This window comes from Alexandromys fortis, unplaced genomic scaffold, assembly GCF_014885135.2.
Source record: "Alexandromys fortis isolate MF-2015 unplaced genomic scaffold, M_Fortis_MF-2015_v1.1 scaffold_75, whole genome shotgun sequence".
Classification (NCBI taxonomy): domain Eukaryota; kingdom Metazoa; phylum Chordata; class Mammalia; order Rodentia; family Cricetidae; genus Alexandromys; species Alexandromys fortis.
The window spans coordinates 8,265,431-8,278,391 of NW_026067956.1; the positions used below are offsets into that span (position 1 = coordinate 8,265,431).

Genomic DNA, 12,961 nt, shown 5'->3' on the forward strand with positions numbered 1-12,961 from the left:
TTTAAGACAGGGTTTCTCTGTGGAGCCCTGGCTGTCCTGGAACTCACTCTGTAGACCAGACTGGCCTCAAACTCGAGAGATCTGCTGGTCTCTGCCTCCCGAGTGTTGGGATTAAAGGTGTAAGGCACCACAGCCCGGCTCCTCTGCACCACTTTGTGAACATTTTTCTAGGAGGGTTTCTCTTCTACAATAGCTAGAAATGACTAGAAATAATTTAAAATCAGGGAAGAGTTCACCTCCCCAACTTTAACACTGCACAGTGAGTGAGACACCTGATATTCTAGGGATTTAGCTCTGATATCCAAACCGTTTCATTGTTGAGCAAAATACTTAAATATGGTTAAGGGCTAGGAATGTGCCTCGGAGGTAGAGTGCTTGAAAGGCCCTGGATTAAGATGGTAATTTTTGTTGTGGTTATTTTGCCTTTTCTAAAACAAACAAACAAACAAACAAAAAAACACCTCAGTAACAAAAGCGACATGGTTAACTCTTTTCTCAAAGTTCTGTTTTTAGAACCGAAATAGCCAAAGAACAATGGAGGAGCGTTCCCTAGCTGCCTCGGTGAACAGGTCCACTCCGCTCATTCATACCCAGCCCAGCACACAGGACTCTACGTAGTCCACGCTGGTCCGGAACTCTCAGTCTTCCTTCCTCAATCCCTGAGTGATGGGATTCGGGTTGGCACCCCCACACTTGACCAGAAAAGGTTAATGCTTCAGGCGCTGATATCTGGCAAACAAAAGATGGCTTTAAAGTATATCTGCTTTGCTTGTCAGTGAAGACATTCTGTGCAGTCTATGGTCGTGGAGGAAGCTGTGGTCTGGCTAATGAGACAAAACATATGGGCTAAACCAAACCCCAACTGGAAAGAATCAGTGTGGCATGCCTTCTTCTCAGTCATCCGGGTCTTTTGTGATCTCATCTTGCTCTATGTTTTTACGACTGTCCAGAGAGAACCATTTTTTTTGGTGAGGCAGATGTCACGAGTCTCAATCACACAGGCGACATATAAAAGACAAGCATAAGCTTTAGGCCAGAGCCTGCTCTCCGAACGCCTACTGTAGCAAGAGCCGCAGGACGAAGGGGCTGAGTAAATTATCACTCAGAGACAGCGTAAGCAGGGTGTGAGTCTTAGGGGATATTCTGCTTGGACGGACACCTAAACTATCGTATCCTTACCTCAGGAGCCTCCGTGGCCAGCAGGCTTCCAGTGTTAGCCAGGTCTATGACAGCCCTCTGCTCTGACTGATGCTAGAGACCTGGAAGGCCCTGGCTGTCACCTCTAGCGATGCAACAACAAACCGGCAACACTAAATGCATAAAGGGGTTAATTTGACTTGTTTCTGTATTTATAAGCACATTGTAATCATGACGTCTTGTGATTACCTCGAGAGAGCCTAGTAATTCAGGGCTCCTAAGCTCCGCAGTTAGTGCTATCTAGATTCAAATCCCAGCTCTTTGATCCTGGGCAAATTACTTGGCTCTCTGCACTTCAAGGTCGTTTTCTATCAGAAAGGGTTAATAACAGGTTACTTTGGAGATTAGATAACTCGGAAACACCAGCGCCTCACTGGGAGGGAGAAGGCTACGACACAGAACACACAAATAATGTATCCGTCTATACATGGTCATTTTGTCACAAAGATGACGCTGTGCTCAGCCGACCCTGTGTTATCTTTCTCTCCTCAGCTACATACATCATATGAGTGTATATAATTCACTAATTAAAAAATATTTTTTGTTGTGGGCTACCTTACTATAGATGTATCAAGAGTTACAACAAAAAATCACCTAGAATCACTATATCCAGAGACTATAGTTTATTACTATTATTACATTTATTATTATTATTTTAAAGGTAGGGTCTCTGGCCTTAAAGCTGGACTAGAATTCACTATGTAGCTTAGGATGACCATAAACTTCTTCTGATCCTCCTGCATCCACCTCATGAGTGCTGGGACTATGAGCACGCACCACAGCGCCTGAGTTGATTGGCTGTCTTTGACATCTGTTTTCAATTTGTTTCTAGTCTCAAATACATGCATTTAAAAATATTTTAAAACTTCAAGCTGTTTGTGACTCAGTTCCAGTCATCCTGGTTCCAGGGGACCCAGTGCCCTTCCTGCCCCCATGGGCACCAGGCACTGGTGGGATGCACATGCCTACAGTCAAGCAACACACACACAAATCTAAAGGGAAAAACATTTTTAAATGTTAACAATTTACCTTCATCTTTAAAAACATTTTTTAATGTGCATTGACATTTCCTCCTGCATGTGTAGTTTGAGCAAGAGTGCTAGATCACAGACAGTTGTGAGCTGCCATGTGGGTACTGGGAATCGAACCCAGGTCCTCTGGAAGAGCAGCCCGATGCTCTTAACCACCGAGCCAGCTCTCCAGCCCCCACTGTCATCTTTTTGATTAAACCAATCAAGCACTATAAATTAGGTTGAAGATTTTTCTCTCCTCAGTCCAATTTCCATTCCCTCTACATAGGCCAGAGTTGTCATGAATTTGGTAAGAGTTTACAATCACCCAAGATATTAGTATAGGTTCCAAAGGCTCTGTGTACTTATGAATATGGTGTCATAACATATACAGTTCTGCAAATTGCTTTTCTTTGTTCCACATTGGTTCTGAATTCTATCTGCAGTCCTTTATCCTTTGGCAGAAACAAAGTCAGTTCCTTCGCGCCCATATGTATACCGCCACGTGAATTTTCCTTCTCTGCTGCTGCACACTCAAGTCGTTCAGATTAGGCGTGTGCCACCATGGCCCCCCTGAATACGTGTGCTTTTGAGGGGCATTTACAATCTAAACCATGACACCATTTTATAGCATTTTTTTTTATTTGAGTAAAGTTTTTCTTTCTTTTGTTTTGTTGTTTTTCTTGTTTTTCAAGACTGGTTTCTCTGAGTAGCCATGGCTGTCTTGGAACGCACGCTGTTGATCAGGCTGGACTCGAACTCAGAGACGCACCTGCCTCTGCTTCCTAGGGCTGGGCTTATAATTGTGCACCACTAACAGTTGGCTTGATCAAAGTTTCTTACACCTTTAAAGGGCAAGAGGCAAGAACTCTAAACACACAGTGAAGGCTGCCAGTGTGCTTGCCGTGGGGGGAGGAGTACACGGGTGAGTGTCAGTGGGTTCCTCTTCTATAGACTAAATTGTTGGCGATGCACTGGGTTTCCACCACCCTGCAAGATGTCAGTGTAAGCACTCGGGGTCGGACTGACAAAAGAAAAGGAATGCTAATTATTAAAGTTCAATGGGTGGAGAAATGAGAGCTGAGGAGATTCTCTGGAAGACAAGGGATTTGGGAAAGGGGGCAGTTCTGGGCTAAAGGTTTGGCGAGCGGTTTAAGCCATCAGGACAAGAGTTCCGCTGAATTTAGTACAGGAGAGACAGTTTGAGTTCCTTTCCCAGTACGAAAATAAAATAAAAGCTGGAACAAATGATCTTCGTTATTGTTTCTTCCGGAATTGAAACTTCAAATGTCACGATTGTTAATTAAAGAGGAAACCAGGTTGACTTTTAAAAACCATTATTCCTCACCATCACTTACCACAGACCGTAGGTGGTGGGAAGTGTGATGTTAGAGAGCCAATAGTAGATGGAGGACTTGGCTTCCACGCTGTTATTTCTTCTCAGCATCTGTCCCTGGACCAAATCCCCAAATGGAGGCTAAAGGAGTGGCCGAAGTGTAAGCGCCTGTCTCTCTGGTTGGTTCGTAGTGTTCTGTTCTATAAAACCATAAGGCACTTTGCAGAATGCGTGCCCGGGGAGAGAGCTGGTTAAACTGGGTCCTATTAAGCACGGATTGTCAGGCGTCCCGGTTTTTTATTCGGCGCCCCGGTCTCAGGAGCCGGCTCTACTTTTCGTGGCTGGCACTGGAGCCCGTGAACTTTTTTTTATTTTTTTAGCCGACTGGTACGAGGAGCTTGGGAGAAACGGCGACTTCCGAGGCGAACCGCGCGTAGGGCAGGTGGCGGCGGCCGGGCCGGGCAACGCAGGAAGCGGCCGGCGGGGCGGAGCGGGCGGGCGACGGGGAACGAGGCCGCGGGCGCCCCGCCCGGGCTGGTATGCGGCCGGGAGTGACGCGGGAGGAGGGGTCACGTGACGCCCGTGGAATGCCAACAATGTAGCGAATGTCCCGCTCGGGTCTGTGCGTCGGAACCGCGGCGTGAGCGCCCCGGGAAGATGGAGCCGCCGCCGCCACCAGCGCCGCCACCGCTTCTCCGGGCTCCCCCGACCCTACGGGGTCAGCAACCACTGCCGCCACCGGCGCCCGGTCTCCCGGCGCGCGAGGTCCCGGAGCCGCGGGCCAGGATGCCGCCGAGGGTGTAGAGCGCTCCCGGAGGTGAGGGGCCGCGGCCGGGAAGTTTGTCCGGACGGGGCTCCGCCCGCCCGGTCCCGCCCGGTCCCGTGGTCGAGTAGCCCTGCGGGCCGTGGAAAGTCCACCGGGCCGGTACCGGGCGGGTGCGGGGCAGTGGGTGGAGGCGGTGGGACGGCTTTGTTGTGCTCGGCGGCGTCCGGAGGCCGAGACCCCGCGTCCCGCGGCGCCGACCCCGCCCAGCCTGGGCCTCCGGAGCGCCGCGCCGTCCGCCACGCGCGCTCGCGGCCTTGCGCGCCGTCCGTCCCCGGGCCCTCGGCGGCGCAATCCCCGCCCGGTGTCCCGTCCCTGGCCGCGCCGTCCTGTGCGGGGCCGTTGCGTAACGCCTCTCCGGAGCCGACTTCTCCCCGGCCGGCCTCGGCTGCTCCTCCCCTCCGCCACTCTGCGGCCTGAGTTCGTAGCGCTGGTCCTCAGCCCAGGTCACCCACACAGGAGCCTGCGGGGCCCGGGTCTCACCCGGGGCGACCTCCGCTACCGCCTCGTCCTCGAGGCCGCCGGGTGAAAATGCCTGCGAGGGGACGGGAGAGAACGGGACGTGCAGATTTTGTTGACAAAAAGTTTAAGGGAGGACTTTTACTTCTTTAAACTTTTCCTGCGTGCGTAATGTGGCTGTTTATTTAGGGGTTTGTGGGAAATCTTGCGCCGTATTTTTAGTTTAACCCATGGTTAAATGATGCTCACCATTTTTGAGGGCTAAATCTGGAGATTAAGCCACTTTTTATGATCACCCCCCCCCTTGGCAACTTTTGTAATAAGGCGTTAACAAAAATCTCCCGGTACAGGAATGTAGACGCCGCTTAGGAAGCCTGTTTTAACTTAACTGCAATTAACAAGACATTACAGTATTCGGCCTCTTGTAAAATATCGTCTCGTTATCCCGGTCTAGAGAAGACCGTGGAACAAATCTACCATGGTTCCTTTGAAATTGCTGAACTTTTACCGCGTTTCAAGTGTCAGCTGCGTATGGTACCAACAGAGGCTGCTGTGCAGTTCCTAGAACAGTTACAGAATCCCCGAAGTTTTGAGCCAAGAGTTATATTCTTCAGCCTCTCCATCTCGTTGGAATAGTATTAAGTGTAAATTGGAGCTGTCTGTCGGTATTTCTTTTCTTAGCAAATCACAGCTTTGGTGGGAGGGACTTTCAGTGGTGGGCGGGGAACACGTTACAATAAAATGCCTTGTTATTTTAAATGCTGTGTTGTAAATAGCCTGCCCTGTGTACTTAAAGCCCACTGGAGAGTGGAATGGAGAGGTTGAAACTGATAAATCCACCCTAAGCATGTGTACGAAAGCTTTTGGGGAGCTTTGTCGCGGGGGGGGGGGGCGGCGGGGGGGGGGGGGGGGGGGGGGGGGGGGGGGCGGGGAGGGTAAAGTGGGGTGAGGGTGTTGTGTTTGTGTTGGGAAATCCAGACCAATACAACGTTTTCTGTTTCGTGCTTGTAATATGAAACTTCCAGGCAGTATTCTATACTATTTAAAAATAGTATGCTCGAAGGACTGCAATTGATGAAGGCGATGTATTTACATTGTCTTGACTAAATCAGTTCTGCAAAAGGGTAGACTTTAAAGTAGTCCTCAGAGGTCAGCTTTGTGGAAGCTGTAGGAATTCCCAGAAATCTCCGTCCTTCTAAAAAGCCTGTGGATTGCTGATTCCCCTGAAGCAGCTGGCGTGCGGAGAAGTACCTCTTCCAGTGGTAGAGGGCTGTTCCTTTCCTCGGGTCAGTTCAGGGCCACCCTCTGAGGGGCGCCCTGAGTGTTTAAGGATCTGCTTGGGTTGCTGCTGTCCCTGAGCTCAATGCTTTGAAGCCGAATGGTGCTTGATTTATTGTCTCATCTTGAAGGTATAATAAAACAGTAATGTTGGAAATCAAGATAATTGGGTGGTGATGCTAAAATTAGGAAGTAAATTTGGCATTCCTTAATGCTTGCCGTTCATTTGGCAAATACTTTATGTTGGTTAATGTCTAGACTCAGTCGACTTAATTGTAAGAGTGGTGGGTTTTTTTGTAAAGTTAATAAGTACTTTTTGTTTATGTGCCAATATTTGGCATACATGGGATTTTTCTGGCTGAAGAAGGAAAGTCGTTTTATTTCATTGCTTTCCTTGTTGGCCCTGATTGCTAAGATACCATTGCAGACCGCACAGATCTCCAAGTCAGACCTTGAAGAGTGGAAGTTGCTTTTGACTGAAGTAGGCCTGGGTTTAGACCAGGAAGCTCCCTGCCTCCAGCAGTTATCTGGAGCCAGAACGCTGAGAGCTAGCGCTTCCCATTACTAATGAACTCCACCCAACCTCCTGGCTCTTCTGCTTTATTTTCTTAAATATTAAAAGTCTTCCAGACAGCACCTGCCCCCTCCCCAGCATTGTCTGTCTCCCTGGATACATTCTTCACTCGTATGTTCAAGTTGGAGACTCCAAGATTATTTGCTCCACACTCCTCCAGCAGCCAGAGCCCTTCAGCTCTTCCTCCCTCCCGAGGGTTTTCTCTAAGTGGTCTTCCGCCTGGAAGACTCTTGCATCAACAGGCGGACACACACGTACGTGTGCGTGCACACGCACACACACCTGGTTCTTTAGCTGGGTTGATCACCACTGTGATTCTCCAATGGGATATTCATTCTGACTCCCAAGTGGAGAATATGGGGGAACTTGAGAGGGGTGGGTGCAGAGGAAGCACAGCTCGCTCAGAGATGTGCAGCCCTGCTGGGAGTGGCCTGCCCTGTCCGCTTTAGCTACTCATTCTTAGGAATTCTGCAGGGAGGAGCATGCATTTGGCTACTCTGGCCACTGCACAGGCACCCAAGGCTGGATGCTGGTTATTGGAGAGTGGGAAAATGGTGTTTTCCTGAGCCTCTAGGAAGACAATGGCTGCCCTCCTTAGAGCAGGGACAGTTTCAGCCTGTGGCCTTCCGGCCTGGATGAGACTGGGGTGGTATGCGAGGCTGACATTTAGTGTCTGGCTCAAGGCCTGACCTGTCCACCCACTTGATCTAGTTTCGTCTTTGCTAGTTGCTTATAGTGGGAATGTGATTTAAATAATAATTGGAGGTTTGGGTCCAAGAAATAGTGTTTTAAAATACCCACTCTCCCAAACCCCTGAACCATGTGAGCAAATGAAGAGAACTGAGAGCGGGGTGGCATACGTTTGCCCTTCAAATGTGGGGGCACTAAAACAGTCCAGGCCACACAGACCATGTTACAAACAAGGCTGGCACACCGCCCCAAGTCTGTGACCTGCGTTTGAGTCCCCAGAACCTACATGGTAGAAGGAAGGAAAGAGCTGACTTCTGTAAGCTGTCCCTGACCTCCACAGGTGTGATGTGATGTTCACACACGTACATACAAACAAAGGGAAAACAATTTTATAATTAAAATAAAACCCCTAAATTAAACTAGAGCCAGTGTGTGTCATTAGCACTCTCCTACCAGGTACAGGTTTTGGCTGGTTCGGTGGTTGCTGGTTGGTGTGTGTATGCAGCCTGGTTGGATTGGGAAGCAGAAGGGAGAGTAAGAATCCTTGGACATCTGCTAGCATTCTCTGGGATCAGGCCGAGGGCTGGACTGGGTTTGGGAGGAAGCATGGAAGGAATGCTTAAAATGCCGCACTCGGTTGCCGGTCGGCCCAGCTAGGCAGAAGGGCTGCTAATGGGCTCAGTTTTGCAGTGAAGTGCTTTTGTCTTGTGAGTTGTTACAGGTTTTATGTTTGGGGGTCTCTGTTTTGCTTTTCTTTGAGATAGGATCTCTTTGGGAAGCTGTGGCTAGCCTGGAATTCACCATGTAGGCCAGGCTGGCCTGGAACTTTCAACAGTCTTCTTGTCCTGGCTCCTAAATGCTGGGATCACACGTGTGAGCTGACTAAATGCTGGGATCGCAGGTGTGAGTTGACTAAATTGTTTCAGGTTTTCAGTTTTAGTGTCTTACTCAGTTTCCTTTAAAATACATTTAAATCAGGTGTTAATGCCAAACAAATTAAAAAATAGATTTACTTTATTTAATATTCCTTAGGGTCGTATTTATAAACTTATTGATGAAGGAGACATTCTCATCTGTCAGGTCTTGTTAAAATGGCATGGGAGTCCAGTGCAGCTCATCCCCAGCTGTAGTCTTCATTTGACTGATGAATGTTTCCATGAAAAAATTCTTTTAAAAGTTCAAGATTTGGCTGTAAAACCAACTGTCTTCAAATTAAACCTTAAAATGCAGAGTCTCCAAGCTGAGAAAAGAATTCTCTTTTTAATGATACCGAAAGCCGCCTTCTTTCTAGATGATTCCGTCATGGACCTGGGGCACTGGTGGGTGCTGTCTACCTCTTAAAAAGACAGCGTCGTTCTTGGGGTGTTCTGGGACCAACACTTCCCACAGAAGTGGGGAGAGATGGGGAGAAAAATCAGAACACTCAAGAAAGCCGATGGTAGCTTCATGGGTGTCACTGAAATCCTCTGCTCCCCATGCTTTGTGAGCCTGGAGAGGGGAGGAACAGCAAAACCCTGACCCTGCTGCTGGTCCAGGCCACCACCACTTGGTATTTCTTAGCTCTAGTTAACAGTTTTCTTTTGAGACAAGGTCTCAGTAGTCTAGGCTAGCTGCAAATTGACTAGGTAGCCAAAGACTAAACTTGCTGTTCCCCTCTGCACGCCCAACTTTGTGGGTTGTTTGTTTGTTTGTTTGGGGAGGGTGGGTTGTGCAGTTGGAGTAGTTGTGGCTGGAACTCAGAGCCCCTGCTTGCTAGGTGGGTGCTGCCCACACCTCCAGTTCCCTGACTGACTTTATGCTTGGAGTGTTTGTGGAACATGTGAGGATGCTGTGTGGATACGCTCCCACATGTGAGGATGCTGTATGGACACGCTCCCTTGGTGTTTCAGTGTCTGTATTAGAGTGACAGAGGGGCTAGGATAGTGTGTGAGCCGCCCCTAGAGTTTAGACTCCAGCCTGAGTGGGACTTTGCCCCACTCTTGGGAACCAGTGACTAGGGCCACGTTTTCATCTAGGAACTATGATTTAGAAAGAGAAACGTGTGTGTGTAACTATTTACGAGGATGTACAGTTTAGTTCCATGACATTAAATATATGCTTGTTGTTGCAACAAGCAACACTTGTCTATACCTAAAACTTTCTCCTGGACCCATCAGACAGTCACTTCTGTCCTCTTGCTTCTGATTAATCTCTGTTCTGTGTCTGAACTTGCCCCTCTAGGTATGCAACATATACGGAATGGTACATTATTCTATGGGATTTTTTTGTTTGTTTGTTTTTTTCTTTTCTCCCAAGAAAGATTTCTCTGTGTAGCCCTGGCTGTCCTGGAATTTGCTCCGTATGTAGACCAGTCTGGCCTTGAACTCAGAGATCTGCCTGCCTCTACCTCCCCAGTGCTGGGATCAAAGGTGTATGCCACCCCCCCCACACACACACACACTGGTATTTCATTTTCTGAGCAGTTAATTTCACTCAACTCAATGCTAGCGTGATATTTCTAAGATCATCTACAGTGTGGCCTGTAATGGGACCTCCTTCTGATGGCTGAGTACTAGGACATGGACATGTAGCTTGTTTTTTTTCTATGTTCTAGCAGTTGCTCCCAAATAACCACAAGAGATTCAATATTAATTATAAGTGCTTGGCCAATAGCTCAGGCTTATTTCTAACTAGCTCTTACAACTTAAATTAATCCATTCATATTAATCTGTATTCTGCCCTATGGCTCATGGCTTTCACCTCTCCTGCATGTCCTGTTTCCTTTCTGTCTTGCTGGTAACCCTCTGACTCTGCCCTCCTTCTTCCCAGCATTTTCTGCCCCAAAATTAACAATGAGAGCAATACATATTTACAGTGTACAAAGACTGTTCCTCAGCATGGACATGTGATGATTTGTGACAGTTTTGTGAGAGCTTCCCCCAGCCACTTTTTTTTTTTTTTTTTTGCTTGGTTGGTTGGTTTGTTGAGACAGGGTCTCAGTATGTAATGGCTGGCCTGGAACTTGCTGTGTAAACTAGGCTGGCCCCAGATTCACAGAGATCCACTTGCCTCTGTCGCTGGGATTAAAGGGGTACACCACCATGCCTGACCCCACTCAGGCACATTTGTTTTGGCCATTGGAGTTATGCTTAGAGAAAGGGCTTCCCTGTGGATGGAGCATTCTTGCTCAGCCCAGTGCTCCATGCTCTGCAGCACCTGCTGAGGCTCTAGGGGACTGCTTCTGAACAGGCGTATCCTGGGTGTATATGGCTGCATGTCGGGTAGCAGAGGGGTGAGCAGACAAAAATGCATCTGCCCATCTCTCAGATTGTTTGTAGACTGGAGTAGGTGTAGAAGTGCAGGTCCCTTAGGTTGCTGAGCCAGGGAGACCCTGCCTGCAGTCCAGGGGAGTGAGCCATCAGGTATTAGGATTGTCTCTTCTCAGTGGCATATAGGCCTGTGCCATTCAGATGCAAGGACAGACCTGGTGCTTTTAAGTTGCATGAGACCTAAGAGTCAACTCCAACCTGCCTGTTGGGCTGTGGTCACTTCCTGAAGCTGAGCTACTGCTCAGACCTGTGCAACCTAGTGCTTGGCTTCAGGTCCATGTCTCAGTTGGCTTGGGACACGGCTGGAGTGGCTTTTTTCGCTTGTGCTCTTCTCTTCCACACTCAGAAGTCGTTTTCAGTTTCCCAGGCCATCCTCACACCCTGACTGACAAAGGAGACACATGGACATTCTGCCTCTGTATTCAGCTTGGTGTCTTCAGTTACCATGCTGAGTTTTGGCTGCTTCTTGTCTCCTGATCTGAGTAAAATGTTATCCTGCTCATTCTGAACCCTTAGGTGTGTATCGCTGTGATACACTACTTCAGCCCTTCCTGTGAGCATCACCAGGTCTGATGGGTGCTACCTCTCAGTGCTATTAGACTGGGCCACTTCTCTTTATCTTCCAGATACTAGCCTGTGTTAGAGCCCTAGAATTCTTTGTTTTTGTCAATTTTTCATTAACACATTTGTGCTTAAATAATTGGTTATTTTGTCTGTCTTCCGTCTTGAAGTTTAAGCTGCACAGTCTGAATCTCATTCTTAAGCAGTGAGAGGCACCCCTTGTATGGAAGTTCAGTTTGTCGACTGTCAGAAGTCCTACATGTATGAGGGTGGGCCTCATACCACAAGTATAGCCATCATTCGAGTGCGTGTTCAGCATAACTGGAGACTCTGGGCCACTTCAGAGGACGCAGGCAGCAGCAGTCACCGTCGCTGGTGGTGTGAACGTTTTCTGCACAGTACTCGTGACTGCCTCTTCTGTGACCTGTGCTGCTGAGACCCATTTCAGTTTTTCCCACGTCTGGAAGTTGGTCCAGTTCCCACCATCCCTTTGGTTTAGACTCTTCCTGTCCCACTCCATGCCAGGTTATGACAGGCGGCATCAGAGTTGGCTGTCTGTGGTCAGGGCTGTGCCTGCCAGCCTTGGGAAATGTCCCGGGGCAAGAACCGCTGCACAGTAGAAATGAAACACATCTTCTTCTTTCCTCACAGATGTCACATCAGCTACCATGGCCTCCCAGGAACCCGTAGCAAGTGCTGATGTGGGAAGCAAGGGCTTAGAGCAGACCCCCTCGCCCCTGCCTCTTGCTACAGGCCCTGAGCTGGTCCAGAGTGACCTGAGAGGCACCAGCACCGTCTAACGATGGGTGAGGGCTGCCGCCGTTTGTGGCATGGATGAGTGAGCAAGCGTCGTGCCCAGAGTGGTGAAACAGAAGCCAGAGGCTGAATAACCACATGGTAGAAAGTACAAAAGCTGGTCAGACTGATCCTAGGTATTAGAAGTCAAGAAAATGGGTGTCCCCGATCTGGGCATGGGGGGTGGTGGTGTGCCGTCTGATGTGACTGGTGTAGTTTCTGAGCATCTGAGCTCCTTGTGAATGCTGTCAGCCTAATGATCGTGTGCTAGGAAAAGATTGCCCGTGGTCCCCAGTCCTTTTTTTCTTGGGAGCAGCCTCTGTTTCAGAACAAATCCCAGGGAAACTTGGAAGGTCTGAGCCCACCAGGGCTTTCTTTGTTACCGTGACCCAGCCTTCACTATGGGATGGGCAGGAAATGTGGCTTGCTCTCGTTTAACAGAACTTTGTATGGCTGTTTTCTGCACAGCCCTCGCCCTGGCGAGATGTGTGAAAGGGCTCTCGTTTTCTGTAGTCCGCTAGGGTCCTTTGTAGTAAAGTCTGACTGTACAGACCGTACCTTCCTAAAGGAAAGTTCCCGAGGGACATCTACTCTCTGTCCTGATGACCCTATGGCATGTGTGAATGGGTAGCCTACAGGCTGGTTAAATACCTGGGACTCTGACGATAGCTACCTATGCCTTTAAGCCCAGACCTCTGGCTTTGTGTGACTAGGTCCGGAAGCCCTTCCCTGTTCCACATCTCTCAATCAGTCCCCAGATTTCTGGTCAGGGCCCTGCTACTAGCCTGGCTTCTGCACCGAGACTAGAATGACATTTGCTAAAGGCACTTCAAGAGAATCTTCTGGTTTGTCCCCAGCCTCACTGTCCTAAGCCCTGTAGAGGAGCCTGCCTTCTTCCCTCCAGCTGGAATTCCACCCCCATCCCCACCC

General features: G+C 48.9%; 1 protein-coding gene across 1 annotated transcript in view; it reads left to right on the top strand.

Annotated features, from left to right (window-relative positions):
- The first annotated feature begins 2,238 nt into the window (after positions 1–2,238).
- Lats2 (large tumor suppressor kinase 2) overlaps positions 2,239–12,961 on the top strand; it is a 51,194-nt gene continuing 40,471 nt past the window's right edge. Inside the window, exon 1 of the mRNA XM_050152165.1 lies at positions 2,239–4,360. The gene's annotated coding sequence lies outside the window, so the exon portion shown is untranslated. The remainder of the gene's footprint in view (positions 4,361–12,961) is intronic.